Consider the following 19,606-nt stretch of genomic DNA (forward strand, 5'->3'; position numbering starts at 1 on the left):
AGCTCAATCTTAGTATCAAAGTGATTTGGAAACACTAGAATTTGAAATGATATTCCTTTTGAAAGCAGAAAAGGGGAATACTACTGAATTTCACTTTGGGATTATAAATCATGATAGGAAGTGTGTAAAGGAAAATTGGGAGGAAAGGCAAAATATCTTATTTTTTCCACTGAAATTTGATTTTTTTAAAAAAATTTGTTTTAATCTGACTACAAGTATCATAAAGCCATAGTTTTGTGATGCTGCTACAGACATAGCCTCTGTGAACTTTTGTCATATTTTTCTCTTGTGTATATGAATTCATCAATATTTCATCACCAAATAATAAGCTGATAAGCAAGTGTAATTTTACTACAAACTTTGTTATTATTTTGTTTATTACTATTGACTAAACTTGAAAGATAAAATCTAGATAGTAGATCAAAAGTGTTATCTTTCTGAAGTCTACCCTGTTCAAGTCAATAACATTTATTAGACTAACCACATGTGCATATTAATGAGTTTTACTTAGAAGCATTATAGGTTGGTTCCCACTTTTATTGTAAAATACATGTAGATTTTCAAGAGATACATCCCTAAATAATTACTTATTTACAAGTACTTCTAGAGATATTTACAAATAAGTTAATTGCTTTGCTGCTTTTACTATCATTTTTGGCCTTGACTTATCTATTTTCTTGCTTTTTGTATCATAATAATGTTTACCAAAATCATTACATTTGAAGTAAATTTCCGGAATCAAGTTTGTAGCCTGTGATTCAGGATCAATATTACTTGAAAATGAAAAATGTTAGCATTTTAGTTTCTTTACTTAGGAAATTCTCTCAGATCCGTGCCCCATGTTCAGAACTGAAACAACACCCAAAATCACACACACTCAGTTTGTGGTGGAAGAAATAACAAGAGGAAGGTGTGAGGGGAAGATAGCTCTGCAGGTGACAATGCTAAGGCCATTGGGCTTCACCTTTCCTTTCAGTCTTCTTTCCAGGAGGGTATCCCATACCTTCTACTAGAAATTTTTTGAGTAGATGTATAAAGATAAGAATGTGGCTACTGCATCTTTCTTCTTCCTCTAGCCTTTCTGCTCTCCTTGTTCCATTCCTACTACCATCACCATAGCAAAATTTGTCTGGGCTAGCTTTGAAGGAGGAAGAGGGTTTATTAAGGCACCTCAAGCATGAAATCAGGTTATCCTGTGATACAGTTTCAAGGCCTCATAATCTTGGTGGAAAAGGTGCCTTTCCATGTCAACAAGCCTCACATCTCTGATGAGCAATTATGTTCAGTAGACATATGGAAAAGTTTAGTTTGAGGAGATACAAATCATTGAGTGGAAGAGTTGGTAGAGTCACTTTTCACTATATTGTTTGGAAAGCTCCTCCTGTAGGTTTCATGTTCAATAGTTTGGATTTACAGGTACCATGACACGACAAGTGTAAAATCTTAATATGACTTAATAAGACTTCAGGAATTTACCACCTACAGATACAAGAGCAAAATTTACACCTATATTGTTTGATACTTACCCGCCTCCAATACATAGAAAACATCCTGACCTCAGACCTGTCAGTCATTCAATAAGAGTAGTATCTGTTTGTTGAATCTATTTCCTGTGCTATTCACTATTCAAGTGAAGCAGGAGTACATTTGCTTTGGAACCAAGGATTAAGGGACAATGTAGTGTCTAGTGTCTTTTGACTTTATGTCATCAAATGATTCATCTAAAGAAACACAAAGAAGCTTAAAAGTCACAATTTATCAGCAACCTCGTTGGATTTTATTGTTCTTCATCAGGTTTGAATTTCCTGTGACAATATCTTTTTAAAAAACAATATTTATTTTTGAGTTGTAATTGGACACAATACATTTATTTTATTTATTTATTTTTATGTGGATTGAACCCAGGACCTCACATGTGCTAGGTGAGTGTTCTATCACTGAGCTACAACCCCAGCCTTCCTATGAAAATATCTTACAAAAAGAGTTTCCACAGGCATTTTACTTAGTGTTTAGTGTTCATCCATTGCTATTTCCCTCTTGAGGGATTCATGCTGCTGCACAGCTCATTTCATAGCTTGTTCCATCCAAGCACAACCTTGTCTTTGGTGGGTTTTGCCTTTTCTTCAGTCATCTGCTTCTCTTTAAAATGGAATTTATCTGAATCTTTGCCTAACTTCCTTGGTGAAAGGTGCCTCTTTGCTTTCTATATCTATGCCCAGGTAATGAATAAACATCTGCTGGATTTATTTCCCACAACTCAATTTGAATTAATTTTTGTTAAGGCTCAGCCTTTAAAATATTGAGGTAGTTAAAACAATTAAGCAAGGTTACTTGATACTATGTCTTAGCATCTTGGTTTTTAGATGGTAAGATAAAGTTTACCTGTTTGAGCTATTGCCTTTGCAAAAATGTAAAGCCATCTGATACTCATTTTAACAGTGCATAAATCATGGCAGCATACATAAATCAAAGCAGTGTTTTCAATTTAAGACTCCAAGAGCCAAGAGAGATAAGCAGATCTTAAAAGATCCAAATAAATGAGGGAAACAGATGTCAGAGACTTTGTATTTCAGATTTTTTTTCTTCCATAAGAATGTTAATTTCTCCAATTGGTTATAAATCCCCAAGAAAGAAAGAAAAAATAGAACTGCATGCTACACCTTGTCAGATTAAGTGCCCCTATCACCTGGAATTAAAGCACAGAGAAACATAGATAAATTGAGAACAGTACAGGTTGAACGGCTGATCAGAGACACTGCATTTCAGTAGCCCATTTAAAATTCCCAAGAATATAGAACTGCTTTATGTGAGTTTCCTTTGAGAACTATTTAACGGGGTGCTTGGAAAACAAACATAAACAGACAGGTATTATAAATTACAATATATCATTGATGAACTAGTGTGTATTCAACTTGAGATTGCATTAATAGTATGTTGACAAAAAAGCACTGGAATATGTCAGACATGGATTCTAATTCTTCTGCTTCCACTATTTTATACATAGTTCTCAGACAAGTCCCTAACATCCTTCTTTGATTCCTTTAGTTCCTAAATTAGCATAATAATACTTCTGCCAGCCAACTAGGATGGATATTGTGAAAATCAAATACGTATTTTTAAATGTTTTGAGAAAATAAAATATAGATAACAACTTTTCTTTTTAAAAAAATATTTATTTATTTTTAGTTGAAGTTGGACACAATACCTTTATCTCACTTATTTATTTTTATGTGGTGCTGAGGATCGAACGCAGGGTCTCACACATGTGAGGCAAGCACTCTACCACTGAGCCACAACCCCAGCCCAGAGATAACAACTTTTCAATATAAAACCTATTTTGTGGTTTGGAAAGAGAATAAACACTGGCCAGGTTGAGTTTAAGGTGCCCATAGAGACATTCATCTGGTTGTGTGGTCTAGAGTTTAGAGGAGAGATCTGAATGAAGTACAGGATCTCAATTCCTCCACACCCCTGAAACAGTTTAAGTCATCAGAGTGGCTGCAGTGACCCAAGGAAAATGCCCAGCATATTTATCATTTTTCAAACCTTTTTACAAATAATTATAGATTTATAGGAAATAGTACATACCCATCACTCAGTTTTTCCCAGTGTGATATTTGTATAATAGCACAATATCAAAACCATGCCACTGCTCCAGGTACAAAGAAATGAATTGGTATAGTTGTATGTTGATTGACCACATATGTAGATTGTTCAGCTACCAACAGAATCAAGATGCAGAGTGATCCTATCACCATGAAGATCTTCTTTATGCTTTTATTTTCTAGCCATATTCCTACCATCACTTTTATCAATAGGCATCTTGGTTTTTAATCAGCCAAGGAGTAGAGGTGAGCTGAGCACAAACTCTGGAATTTTCAAAGAAACAAAATTAATGGTTTATGGCTTATGGTGGCTCTATCATGTACAATCATCATGAATCTCTAAAGTGAGACCCCCAAATTCAGAATCCTGAAGGGGAAGACCCTGAGGAGTAAAAAATTCAGATTTAATTTTTCAACAACAAAAAATAATTAAAAATCTCTCTCTCTCTCTCTCTCTCTCTCTCTGTCTCTCTCTCTCTCATATTCATTAAACCACAGTTAGAAATAATTTCTCATTTCAACAGTTCTCAGGAAAGACTGAGCAATGGAACCTTTAATGAAGTAATATTAGTTTTCCTATCAGGTTTACTATCACTAAGTCCAAATAAAAATTGTTTCTTTCAATTTATTCAAATCCTGTGATTTTCACTAATTAAGACAAAATATCATTGGGCAAATTTAACCAAACCTCTTGCTTTTATGCAAAAATTATTCTTCATTTCCCTAATTCTACTCCTGCATTCTGTTCAGTCCATTCCTTAAAAGCATCCAGAGTAATCATATGAAAATGTAAATCAGACTACAACATCCATTTTCAAAACTCTTCAGTGGCTCCCCATTGTGCCTGAAATAAAATCCATATGCCCAGCTCTCCCTTCAGGAATGAGGATTCATTTCACTCCCTGCTGGGAATGCTGCCAAGTCAGCCCTCAGGTATCAGCATTCTTAGTGGATTACCTTGGCAGAAGAAAGCAGCTTCTCCCAAGGTCACACCTCCTCTCAGGAGCAGCTCATCTCCAGTGACTGAGCAGCATTGCAACATGACTTGGGACCTCTCTAGAGGGCCATCGCAGCTCCCGGAGTAAGTTGACACCTTCTGCCTGTGCCCCACCCTGCATCCTGCACACCTTCCAAAGTTGATCTGGAGAGCATTCCCTCAAAAGTGTCCCACATGCTGGTTTGTGTCTCAGAGACTGCTTCCCAGGAATTCAACCTGGGACCATGACACCCCTACAGGGGTTGGCACATATTTCCAGTTCATCTAATTTCCCTGCCTTGATGCTCAGAGCTACACACAATATCTTATTTTGGGTTTCTTAACTTCATCCCCTCCCCACATTTAAGACCTCTACATTTTCATTTACCTCCACAGAAGGAAGCATCCTCCTGGCTCTCTAACTGAATGTTTCTCATGTTTTGAGACACTGACTCTTCAAAGACCTTCCAGAGCACCTAATTACAGTAAATCCCCCAAACCTCTCCTTCCCATGTCATGCTATTCATTCCATTTATACCTTTGAATTGATCTGAATTGTTTTCTTCCACAGGATTAGAAGCTTTAGGAAGGCAGGGACCTTGTCTGTTTGGCTTATATTTCTATTCGCAATGCCTAGAAACGTACTTACTGAATGGAAAAATCCATTTATATCTCAGAAATAAACTTTATTTTTATGACTTCTTAAAAGAACTTTGTAATATAAGTTTTAAAAGTAGTATGAGAGCAGAGTCATTAAAAACATAAACACACAAGTATTTAAGTTTCAATGATTGCAAACAAATTCACTTTAAACTTTGGTGGTATCTTTATTTTTATGACTTCTTAAAAGAACTTTTTTCATAATGTAAGTTTTAAAAGTAGTATGAGAGCAGAGTCATTAACTCACACAAACACAAACACACAGGTATTTAAGTTTCAATGACTGCAAACAAATCCACTTTAAACTGTGGTAGTATTCAAATTTGAATTTGGCTCAATAAACATTACTCATATATTTAGCATTCTTTTGGAGTTATTACAATTTTTCAAAGACATTGCAATCATTTTGAATTTTTTTTTTACTATGAGGACATTATTTTTCCTAGTTGTGTTATGGAGTACAGAGTTCTTCAGTAAGTAGAAACCTGATGCCTCCACCCACTGCTTCTCTAAGGTAAAGGGATTTTGCAAGAAAGTGACAGAAAAGCATGACCCCTGACTCAGAGAAAATGCCATAATCCTGGAGAGGCAAAATGCATAAAAGCATGCTTCAGAATAAAGAGATAAGGGTTCCTTCCAAACATTCACAGGTGAATTCACTTATGGAAATAACTCTCTTAATGAATTAGAGCAATCACTCTGAGGCAGACATACAAAGTGAAAGGTGGAGCCAGCTTATAAATTCTACAAAATGTGCATCTTAGAATCTTCCTGAAACCTGGATCAAATAGCAAATACTTACCTTTTAGATGACTGCAGCAGCTATATTTTGCTATCAATAATCTAATTTCCAACTACACTTTGAAGTTCCTAGGACTCATTTTTGTTCACATGTTATTTAGTCTTGTTCCCTATTTTTGTACGTACCAACACCTGGCTCTGGCAAGACACCAGAAATAATACTCAAAGCAATTCTATGCATTTAGGAATGAGTACAAACAGCTTTACTGATGGATATTTCACTTATGTTCCTCCAAGTTTGAATTGCAAAAGGTTGAATAAATCATCCCAACCTCAATATACCAACATACTTCAACATGACTAATTTACTTTGCAACATAGGAATCTTTCTGAATAGAAGGCACCTTTCAATGGAAAATAAATTCTCTCTAGGTGTAAATTTCTGAAATGTGAATGTTAATCATATTGGGACTTGGGAAAAAATTTAGGAGGGTATCTAGTTTTGTTCATTGAGGCACACACAATTCAAATTCGGCTTTATTCTTTCTCATCAATACATTTTTCTGATAATGCATTTTTTAAACAATGGCAGGATATTTTTACTTTTCAGAATTACACTATAGAAAAAACCCTATTTGTATAAACTCTACCTTTCACTTTATATATAAAAAAGACCACAATTTGTAATTCAAGTTCAGATTATTAATGACAATTGCTAACAAGAAATCTATATATTGTATTAGGTCATCCCATAGCTTATATGCTTGAAATTATGAAATAAATATTTTTATTTTATATTCAGAAAAGTGTGGCTCTTTTTGTCCTTTGTGAAATAGATTTATGTCCATTGATGAATATTTTAAAAGGCTCACAGAAAGCATTCATTAGAAAACAAGGGATAATTGACACAGGTTACAGAATTTTAAAAAAGTTTAAAAGATGGTCTTACAATACTAAATAATAACAAGATGATGAAGAGGATAAAAATAATATGTACAAATGTCAAGTGTTTCTATTCTCACCCCCATTTTTAATCAGTGCTTTATACAACTATGGATCATTATCTATTGATCTTTAACATATATCCTCTGAAGATCAGTCTTTACTAAATTTGATGTTCTAGCCTACACTTCCTAGAGTGATCATAGATTTAACTATGAGATGAACAGTGTTGGAAAAAAATGCTGAAACACAAACTTATTAAATGGTACATACAGTAGTATGCAAATAAATTATTTCAATCAATTAATTAAGAAATTTAATAGTATACGTGGAAAGAAGGCAATATGTATACACAGGAAATGAAAGAGAGTATCATCTCCTAGTCTATGCTAGATATGGAAATATATCTTTGCATCACTGTGGTGTGACAGATCTCTTGCAAATTTGTAGTGGGATGTTATGGTTTGGATGTGAGGTGTCCCCCCAAAACTCATGTGTGAGACAATGGAAGAAGGTTTGGAGGAGAAATGATTGGATTATAGCCTCGACCTAATCAGAATTGATCCCTGGTGGGATTAACTGAGTGGTATCGGAGGCAGGTGGGGTGTGGCTGGAGGAAGTGGTTCATTGGGGTCATAGCTATGGGGTATATATTTTGTATATGAAGAGTGGAGACTCTCTCTCTCTCGCTCTCTCTCTTTCTCTCTCTATCTTTCTGCTTTATGATAATAATGTGAGCTGCTTCCTTCTACCACACTCTTCTGCCATGATGTTCTTCTGCCTCACCTAGAGCCTTGAGGAATGGAGCCAGCCTTCTATGGACTAAGATCTCTGAAACCAGGACCCCCTACGAGACCTTTCTTCCTTTACAGTTGTTATGGTTGGTTCCTTAGTCACAGCAGTGAAAAATCTGACTAAAACATGAGGCTTAGAATTCTAATTCTCTAGGCCAGGCTTAAAATTTCCTGAGTAGAGCCTATTGTGATGTTCTGATTAATTTTCTTGATGTTTGATGGGTAACAATTTAACTTGTTATATGAACCACCATTAAATGAGGTACTCAGTTGGTTTTTATAATTGGTGAAAGCTAAGTTTTCCCTAAATACGCAATGATGTATGATGATCCTACTAATTGGAATAAGAGAATCTTCAGGGGGTTATTAATGATGGTGGAATATGATGATCATTAATATCCAAAGTACAGGTATGAAGTCATGAATTGGTGTGAATATACTATGTATTCAACCAGAGATATGAAAAAAAATGTGTTCTATACGTGTAATAAGAATTGTAATGCATTCCACTGTCATAATAAATAAATAAATAGATAGATAAATAAATAAATCAGAAAATCATCAGAACATATTGTCTATTTCTGGGCAATTATACTGTAATTGCTTGAGGAAGAGTTATGCCCACCCAATACAGTGAGTGGATAATCACCCTCCATAAGAATGAAAAATTACTCTTTTTAGAGTACTAAAGTTGTTCAGAGTTTGTAAGACATGAAAGATATTGCTAGATGAAAAGATGGAAATGCATTTTTCTCTTAATTCTTAATACTAATTGGACTTGGGATGTGTCTCATCCCCATTTCCCATCTAAAGTTCTAATTCCCCATTTACCTGCAATTAACTCATCCCCATTTCCCATCTAAAGTTCTAATTCCCCACTTATCTGCAATTAACGATGGTCATGTGACTATCTCTGATCAGTGAAAATGAGCAGATACAAATGTGCAATTTCTAATGACCTAGTACCAAACTTCCTTTTTAGTGGATTGAAAGGTAATGACTGTGATAACCTTAGAAGTCATCAGTAGATAGCAGTTCTCTGTTCAGATTGCAGCTCCAAATTACCATAGGGCATATGAAAGTTTCACTTCAGAACTGTTAAATGAACCAGAAAGGAAACTTCAAGGTTCTTAAGCCACAATATTGGTTGGGCTTCTTTATTGGGCAAACCAGCCTTTTCCCCTAACTCATGTAATAATTAAGATGTCGCATTTATTATCTTTGATTAGAATTTCCTGGGTGGATAATGATACTGGGAACATTTTTATGTATTTGTTGGACATCTTGATAATTATCTATTCAGATTATTTGCCCATTTTTAAGTGGATTACTTGGGGTGTTTCCATTAAGTTTTTGAGTTTCTTGTATATTCTGGACATTAACTCTCTCAGATGAAGAGTTGGCAATTATTTGCTCTCATTATGTAGATAGCAATCACTCTGTTCTGTTCTTTGCTGTGAAAAAGCTTTTTAGTTTGATGTAATCCCATTTGTAAATTTTTTGCTTTAGTTTCCTGTGCTTTTGTGGACCTATCCAAAAAATCATTGCCTGTAACAATACCTTGAAGTGTTTTTCCTATGTGCTTTTCTAGTAGCTTCAGATCCAGGTTTTACATAGGGGTTTTTTTTTTTAATCTAATTTGAGTTCATTTTTGTTCACATTGGGACGCAGGAGTTAAGTTTCAACCTTCCACAACTGGATACCCAATTTTCCCATTACCTTTTGAAGAGGCTGCCTTTCTGCAATGTATGCTTTGGGAAACTTCATTGAAAATCACTTGGATATTGAAGCCTGGGTTAATTTCTGGGATCTCAATTATCTTCTATTAGTCTGTGTGTCAGTTTGGGGGCCAATACTATGCTGTTTAGGTAAATATGGCTCTATAGTCTATCTTAAAATTAGAACCTGGGATGCCTTTTTTAGCTCTGTTCTTTTGGATCATATTGCTTTATTTATTCAGAAACTTTTATGCTTCTATCTGAATTTTAGGATTTGTAAAATAGTTTTATGAAGAAAAGTCATAGATATTTTCACAGGGATTGCATTGAATCTTTTGATCGCTTCAGGTAGTATACACATTTTAATACTATTAATTATTCCAATCCATAAATACGGGAAGTCTTTCCATCTTTTTAAAAATTTCTTTCTTCAGTGTTTTATCTATCTATCTATCTATCTATCTATCTATCTATCTATTTATTATGTAGAAGTTTTCCACTTAAGGTTAAGAGCTATTATGAATGGGATTGTTTTCATGATTTCTAAATTCATTTATCTGTTCTAATACCCTTTGGTGAAGTACTTAGGTTTTTCTGTATATATGTAATCACATCATCTGCAAACTGGAATAATTTTGACTTCTTTCCTTCCTATGTCCATGCTGTTTTAGTCAGCTCTTTCGCTGCTGTGACTAAAAGATCTGACCACAACAATTTTAGGGGAGGAAAAGGTGATTTCAGGGCTCACAGTCTCAGAGGTCTTAGTCCACAGAAGGATAGCTCCATTCTTCAAGGATTGAGGTAAGACAGAACATCATGGCAGAAGAGTGTGGCAGAGGGAAGCAGCTCATATCGTGATCAGAAGCACACTTATCAGACACAAATATATACCCAAAGCCATGCCCTAATTCCTACCTCCTTCAGTTAGACCCTATCACTTCAGATACCACTCAGATAATCCCTATCAGGGGATTAAATCACTGATTGGGTTAAGACTCTTACAACCCAATCACTTCTCCTCTGAACCTTCTTGCATTGTCTCACATGTGAGCTTTTGGGGGATACCTCACATCCAAAGGATAACACATGCCTACTATTTCTTTCTTGCCTAATTGCTCTAGCTAAAACTACTAGTATTATGTTTCTTAAAAAAAAAATCTGAGAGTAAAAAATCTTGTATTTTCCCTGATCTTCAAGATTTGTCATATCTGTTATGGGTTTGTCATATAGAGGCTTTATTGCATTGGGATATGTTCTTTCAACAACAAATTTGTTCAGATCATTTATCATGAAAGAATGTTGAATTTTATTAAATGTTTATCTGCATCTAGTGAGATAATCATATGATTTCTATCCTTCACTCTATTGGTATATTACATTTTTGATTTATGTTGAACCACCCTCATATCCCTGGAATGAAACTAACTTGATCATGATGAATGATATCTTTGATGTACTGTCAATTTTGTTTTGCCAATAATTTGTTGAGAATTTTTGCCTATATGTTCAGATATTGGTTTGTTTTTGTTGTTGTTGTTGTTTACTTGTCTAGTTTTGATAACAAGGTAATGCTGACCTCATAGAATGAGTTTGGAAGGGTTCCCTTTCTTTCATTTATTTGGAATAGTTTGAGAAGAATTGATGTTAGTTCTCTAAAAGTTTAATAAAATTCACCAGGAAAGCTATGTGGTCCTGGGCTTTCCTTTGTTGGGAGAATTTGCATTATTAATTCAATCTCATAAATTGTTATTGGTGCTCTCAGATAGAATTTTTATGTTTTTAGACTCAGTTTTGGTAGTCACATATGTCTAGAAATTTGTTCTTGTAATTTAGGTTTTATAATTTTTTTAGTATGTATGTTTATAATCCCTAATGATCTTTCTTATTTATGTTGTTTGGATTGTAATGACTCTTATTTCATTTCTTTTTTATTAGGGTCTTCTCTATTCTTTTTCTTAGCTTACCTAACATTTTTGTTTACCTTCTCAAATATCAATTCTTTTTTTTTAATCTTTTGTAATTTTTTAGTCTCTATTTCATATATTTCTATTCTTTGTTCTTTCCTCTTACTAAATTTGGTTTTGGTTTTCTTTTGATTTTCTAAATCTTTGAGATGCATCATTAGGTTGTTTATTCATAATCTATTTTTGATGTAGGTACTTTTTGCTATGAAAGCCTGTCTCAGTACTGCTCTTGTTGTATACTATATGTTTTGGTATTTTGTGTTTCCATTTTCATGTGTTTCAAGAGATTTTTAAATCTCCCTTTTGATATTTTCAATCACCCACTGTTCAAATGTGTGCTGTTCATTCTCCAGTTATTTGTTAAAAAATTATTTTGTTGTAAACTTCTAGTTTTATTCCATTGTGATGACAAATAATACTTGGTATAATTTCAAATTTTTTCAATTTGTTTAAATTTGTTCTGTAGCCTAGTATATGGTCTATTCTAAAGAATGTCCCATGTGTTGATTGAAAGGTTGTTTATTCTGTAATTGTTAAATGGAATGTTCTTTTGGGTTTTATTTTTATATCCATTCAGCTGTAGTCTGTGTTTTTTAGTTGGAGAATGCAGGGCATTTACATTGAAGACTATTATTGATGAATAAGTAGTTATTCTATAACTTTGTTGATTTTCATTTAGTTGTTTTGAAAGTTCTTTACACATTTCTTCCTCTCATTCATCTTTTGTGATTTGATGGATTACTGAATTGATAGTATTTGATTCAATTTCCTGTTGTGTATCTACCCTTCTAGTAGGATTCATACTTTTATCAGCTTTTGTGGTGATATATATCTTTCTTTCACTTCTGGATATGACTTCCCTAAACATCTTTTATAAGATTAGTCTGATGGTCATGAATTCCCTCAGTTTTTGCCTGCTTTGGAACAATTTCATTTTCATGTCAATTCTGAAGGGTCACCTTACCTGGTATAGTATTCTTGGTTGCAACTTATTTTGTTTAAGGATATGGAATATATCCTTTCATTTCCTCTTGGCCTTTAATATTTCTTTTAAGAAATATACTGTTAGTCTAATGGGGATACCCATAAATGTGACTCAGCAGTTTTATCTTACAGATTTTAGAATTTTTTCTTCAGCCTGTACTTTTGACAGCTTAACTGTAATGTATCATGGTGAAAAATCTTTTATTGGTCATGTCTATTTGGTGCCTTATAAATTTCCTGTACATGGATGTCCATATCTTTCTCAAATTTAAGGAAGTATTCTTGTATTCTTTTTTATTTCACTGAATATCCTTTCTGTGCTTTGTGTGTGTGTGTGTGTGTGTGTGTGTGTGTGAGTGAGTGACTAGATCATTTCAAAAGATCTGTCTCTTCAAATTCATTTATTTTTTTCTTCCACTTGGTCTATTCCATACTACAAGACCAGATGTCTTTCTAGAGATGGAGAAACACTGGAGTCAAACCTTTCTCTTCCTGACTCCTTCAGCTGTAGCATTCATCCAGGTTCAGAGGTAGATAGAGCCAGGAGTTGCTGGTAGCTCCCTTAGATTTTGTTTGTGGGGCAGTGGTGGAAACCAGGGTGTTCCCTCTGTTCCCTGTTAGTAACACGTGCCTGAATGTGGTATCACGGGGAAAGGTGGCAGAAATTGTATGGGTGTCTGCCTTCAGTTCTGGTACCAGTGTTAGTCCACATGCGCTTAGACTTACATGCATGCCATCTTGGAGAACAAAGTGCTCAAGGAGAACAAAATTCTCAAGGGTTGTTCCTTCCATTCCATTCCATGTCACAATATCCATCACTTTTAGTGCAGGGTACCCAGCAGGCTTAACTTACAGTCACAAAATGGATAAAGTTGGGTTGACAAGGCAGGTACCCCCTCACACTAGTGCAGTAGAATGTGGAACCCCAGGAAATATGTGGGAATTTATGACACTTAGAGCAGTCCAAACACATAATAGCTCATTTCTCAAGATGGCTCCTGGCTACAGCACCCTAGGTGTTTGCTGGCAAATGGTTTAAGGTTCTTTTCTAAAGCAAGGTTACTGTGCAGATGATAGGTTAGTTATCTAAATAAGGCGTGGGGGCTGGGGCAGCCTGTGAGGGTCAAAAGACTTTCCAGTGGCTAGGATTTCCAGTTTCTATACTGATAGAGTTTAGTGGGATTTCCTCTTTCTCCTTTACCCCTGCAAAAGGGAGACTCCTCTGCTTCCTGCTGTGGAGTGGGCTGAAATATACTGGGATATTTTGTTTCTCTTGCTATACTATTCTCCCAGATCTGTGAATCTTGCAAGGTTCTAGTCTCTCTCTTGTTTTTTTTCCAGTGTTTTTCCACAGTCACTCACCTCAAAATGTAGCTGTGCACTTGTTACTTGGGTTGTTCTTTGTGGAGGAGCAGGTAAGTTCAGGGTACTTCTATTCTGTCACCTTGGATTTCTGAACATCTGTGTTTCTTGATAAGTGTTTTTCTGATGATACATAGGTCATCATGCTACCAAAGTGGGAGGTAATTCTATTGAACAATTTCTCCTGCTTATTCTAGGAGCAACTTCAAGCCTGTTGAATGAAAGCCTGAAGCATAGACTTTGAGTTATAGTTACATGTGCCTCTAACAAGAACAGAAGAGGGCCAGATGAGGTGGCAAACACCTATAATCCTATTGGCTTGGGAGATTGACACAGAAGGATTGCAAGTTCAAAGCCAGTTTTAGCAACTTAGTGAGTTCCTAAGCAACTCATGAGACCCTGTTTCTAAATAAAATATTAAAAAGGGAGTGGGAATGTTGCTCAGTGGTTAAGAACCCCTTGGTTCAATCCCTAGTTTAAAAAAATGCAAAAAAGGCTTTTTCTTTCTTATTCCTAAAATTCATATTAAACTACTATCCTTCTAAATATATCATTAGACTGAAACTTATTAAAAGAAATACAAAGAAATAAAGCAGCTATACCTATAGGTTTTTTGAGTGAAAGTACTAAAATTTTTACTATTTTTCTACAATTTTTTTTTATATCAGAGCAATAATTACTGTACTCTGAAACCTAGTCAAGTGTCATTAATTTAGAATTTTAAGTACATTTACTAGGGCTTCCAACGTTTACATTAAAGGTGGTGCTATTTTGGTATGTTTATCAAAAAGAACACCAAAGAAGTATGAAATTGCATAAAAACATTGAATTGCAGTTGAAAAATCCAGCTCTTTCTATGTTTGATGAACACACATGCGCACACATACACACACACACACACACACACACACACACACCAGATCTCAAAACTCTGAAACCAAATAAACCAAGCTCCCTTTCAAGCCAACTAAACCAATTCCAGAATAATAGACTGTGTTGGGAGGGCTGGCAACTAAATAGGAAATAGGAACAAAGGAGGTACATTAGGGGTCACTTCAAGTGACCATAAATCAAAGCAGTTCAGATCAAACAAATGCCTTTAAAGTAAAGCCAGTGAAGAGAGCCAACAGTAGGCCTACCAAACGAGTTCTTGTATGTGTTTTAACACTTCCTTTTCAAGAAAAAAAAAAAATGACTAATGTCATTTGTTTTAAATGAGAGTAACTTTAAAGTGACTTGTGAAATTTTATCCATGCTACAGATACAACTCCAGAAACAGCCACCCCCAAAACCCTCTCTGATGCTATATTGGGAAGAAGTCTGTGCCTCAGCTGGAGCCAGTGGTAGAGGATGTGAAAAGGCTTCATAGATCATTCGTGACACCCCAACATCAGTCCAGGGGTCAGAAATTCAGGCTCATTAATTTAATCATATGCTAGTTGAAGCTGAAACACTTCCTTCTTCAATGTATTCACTGTGTTTTCAAACCTCTTCAACAAATGTCAATTCTTAGAATAAAGAAAAGTTCAACACACAACCTATCCCTGCCAATAATGCTTGTGGGAGGCTAATTTTGATCATTTCTCATCCTTTTAAGTGGAATCCAAAGATTTTCAAACAAAAAATCTTGTTTTGAAGTTGTTTTCCTCTAATGCTAACACCACATTGTGAATCCAAGAAGACACTCCTCTCAGTCTTGAAACACACATTCAAATGCACATATGGATCTGCCCTGATGAAGAAAAAAGAAATTCATGGAAAGTTCTCACAAAAGGAAACTAAATGGTGCGGTGAATTCTAAATTCCAACATTCTTCAACATTCTGGTTATGAGGACTTCTTGCCAAAGATGAGGAAATTGGTGAGCCATGTTAATTGCTGAAAGTAATGCCAAGGCAAGTGTGAAGTGCCATAGTCTCAGGCCAACATGCATATATAGATGTCACCATTATTACTTGTTAGCAAGACTATATCTTTCACTAATTATTTTGGTAAAATAATTAATTATCAAAACAGAAAAAACTTTTGTAATATTCTTTTACACACACACATTTTTGCATAGTTAGGCAGACCATACCTACAACTTTGCTTTTGATAGTTTCATGTGACATTTACCTGTAGTCAAATGTTCTGTATTGTCTGTGATGTTCTGTAATGTCTCCTAAAAGCCCAAGTGTTAAAGTCTAGTTCCCCAGAGTGGCACCACTGGGGAAGCAGTGGAATCTGTAAGAGGTAGAACCTCAGGGGAGGTTTTATTGTCATTGGGAGCATGCTGTTCAAGGGCACTGTGGGACCCAAGCTCCTGCCTCTTCCTTTCCCTCTTTTGCATCTGGTTAGAATGGGCTTCCTCTGCCATGCTAGACTGCCCCCACACACCCAAAGCAATGAGGCCAATTAGTCATGAACTAAAACATCCATTGTAAGCCACAGTAAGTTTTCCCTTTTTTAAAAATGATTTATCTCAGGAATTTGTTACAGTAATGAAAAGCTGACAAATATAATATTGTTAGCATAATTGCTACTTCACTCAAACTTATAATTATTATTTTAGTGACAATATATTAATAGGCATATAGTATTCTATTTTGTTGTTGGAATAGGATGTGCTACGTAATTTCACATAATGCAAGATAAATAATTTTATTTTTATTATAGATAATGTCATAAATAATGTAATCATATGTATTGTTTATGCTTTTTTATTCAGAATTATCTCCCTAGTAAGAATGTCTCCATCTTAAATTTCCATAGCAAGAAATTTATTTATGATTCTCATAGCAAATGTCCATATTGTTTTTCTAGAAGTTTTTAACAGTTATGATCCTACTAAAAATTAATAAGAATAAAGCCCTCACAAGAACTTTTTCAATAGATTATGAGCACCATAAGCAAGTTGACAATTTTCCTATATATGAATTACATTATTTATTTAGCTTAATTATTTTTATTTTCTTAAAAGATTGAATTTTTTCTCACATATAGTTTATAAATTATTTATATAGAAATTATTTATATAGTGAATGAAATGAAAATATTATATGAGTTATGGTTGTTAGAAGACCACTTTTTTATTTTGAATTGTTTGTTGATATTTTTAAGTTTTTTAAACAATCCTATGGGATTTGTCTAATAATTTGAATTGATAGTATGGTATTTATCTACAATCTACAATAATAAATGAGAATATTTTCCTAGTCTGTGTTAGGTTTTATTGCATTGTAATTTTTAAAAGAATTGTTCATTTTCTTTATTTGAATAATTTAAAGTTTATAAACTCTGTTGTGTTCATGTATTTAACAAAGATGCATTTAATTTTAAAATAATAGCTCTATACAGATTACACTGGCAGTCAGAGCCAGGAGGACAAAAACACTAGATATGAAGCCACTCTACTTCTGACATGTGGTCACAAACATATATAAAACTTGTAAAATGCAAATAGCAACCAGAGTAAGAGAAAAATGTGACAGAAAAGTAAGGAAGCTCTAGATAGAGACTTTATTTTATATAGAGAGCAAATGTTCAGTAATGGACTATATTAAAATCTGCTCATATGTTCTAAATCTCCACAAAAGGTAGAGTTTTCCCATGTCTGAGTAAAAATAAAGATTTGTCAAAAATTATAATTAGAAAAAAGCAGATTGGAGAATTCACACAGTAACACAAGGCTCTCCACTGGGCTCCTGGGCTCCTGACTTCCTCATGTACTGGGGTTAGTTTTCCTTTATACTCGGAGTTTGCCATAGTCTCATGATAGCAGGCCCACCTTCTTCCAGCAGGACTGCCCCTGAGCATCTCTCTCCTACCTGAAGGTCCCTAGTCCTCTTTTCCCCCTGGAGACTACACTTTCCTATTTTCTCCAAAAGTCCTTATTTTCCTATCCTCTTCATAGAATTATTAGTAGTGTAATTACCCATTTTCTTGATATAAATCTCACCTCTCTGTATTTTGGAGGTGAACTATCACCAGGACAAACTACCCAAATACAACAAAGTACAAAACCTTTTCTTCAAAGAGATTGCATTTTGCATCCTTCAGTCCTCCCAAAGACAGCCCTTAAGTACTTCATTAAATCAGCATAATTAATTAGATATCCTTAGAGGGGATTTCCTCTCAAAAAAAAAAAAACAACAAAAAAAAAAACTTATGTCTTTATCCTAGAAAAATAATACTTGTAACTTTTATAAATGATCAACCCATTGCTTTCCAATTATAAAGCCCCAGTCTAAGACAATCCATGACATTATAAATTTGTGAAACAGTAATGAAAACAGCTACTGTTTATTTTGAACAATTTATTTTATAACAGGCAAAAATATATTTTCACATTTCATTAGGTAAGAATTGAGCTTTGGATAAAACTCATAATATTTCAACTTCATCAAAAAAGTAAATTTTGTAGCACAAACTTGCAAGAAAGTATTATCCATTTTACATAGATAAAGAAACAGGTTTGGAAGGATTTCAAGTTACTAAATGTTGCCCAACTAGTAAGTGGCCCAATCAGAATCTAGTTGGTCTAATGGAAACATCTGTTTTCTTTCCTGTCTGTATCAAGGCAATCTACATGAGAAAGACTGTGTTTGGGTTCCCTGCTTAGTGATGATTCCTTTGAGGGGAAAAACATGCATGTTTCTTGAATATTTATTGGTGATTGATATCAACTGATTTAGTTATCAAAACAGTCAAAGTAAAGGAAACTCTGGATTATGCCCTTGTCATGGCAGGAGAAGCTCTATAGAACCCTTCATTGAAAGATTCCTGCTGAGAACTCAATAAATTATCTTGCTAGCAACAGAGTAGGTTCCAACCTGAAATGCAATGTGTTTAAAGTTTTTCTTTCATTAAGAATAGATCTCCTTTCAGTATCTAAGCATGTAGAATATGCTTTGTCTACTTTTGAGCCTGTTTGATCATTTCCCTTTTGTAAACATAATTTCTGCCTGAAATGAGATATTTTGCTTTGCATTAGAATTTTACATTTACATTCCTTAGTTCTCCTGAATGCTTAAAATATTCCATGTGCAAAGAAACAAGCAATCCTAAACAAATCATTCACAGCCCTGCTTTCAAGGATACTAAATCTTAATTAGCTATTTGTTTGCTTGTTTGTTTGTTTGTTTGTTTGTTTCTCTCCTTGCTCTTTGGAAGAAAGCCCAATACAAACAAGGGTTAATGAAAAACCCTCAATTTTTTGTAAAAGGAGCTTTCTTCCTTGGATTTGAATAACAACATATCTGGCCTGCAAAATAAACCACTCAACTGTCTCAGATATTTGGGAATGAATGCTTATCCACTAATTGGCTTCAGCTGTTTTTTTCTCTTCATTATTTGAACTGAGAAAACAGCTGTTTGGCAAATGGTTAAGCCCTAAGTCACATGGTTAGTGATTTATGCACTTCAACGCGCTAATGGATGCCTTGTAGAGTATGGTTTTGTTTATTTGATTGTTAAAGGCCATAGTTAATGAATCGTGACTTTGTTTAAACACATAGTGCACCCAATCTCATGGAGCAATTTGCAATTGGGGAGATTCATTTTCAGATCATTTTTTTTTCAACTTATTTTAATTTGCTTGGTTTTGCCTCTCAAGGATAATATGGAAATGAGGAGAAATTGAAGATAAAGACATGCTTTTATGAAACCTGAGGTGCTTACATGTGAGTCACCAGTTATCACAGAACAGAGAAAAAATGGGGACAGGGGAAAAGAAACTATTCATCTTTTGAATTATTTGAACTAATCATACTTCTTATGTAGTATTTTCTTTTGAGCAAGACAGTTAACAGCAAGAACACTGATATTATATAATGGTGACCTCTTAGGGCATTAATTGGCCATGTTGGAATAAAGTTGTGAAA

Source organism: Marmota flaviventris, chromosome 6 (assembly GCF_047511675.1).
Source record: "Marmota flaviventris isolate mMarFla1 chromosome 6, mMarFla1.hap1, whole genome shotgun sequence".
Classification (NCBI taxonomy): domain Eukaryota; kingdom Metazoa; phylum Chordata; class Mammalia; order Rodentia; family Sciuridae; genus Marmota; species Marmota flaviventris.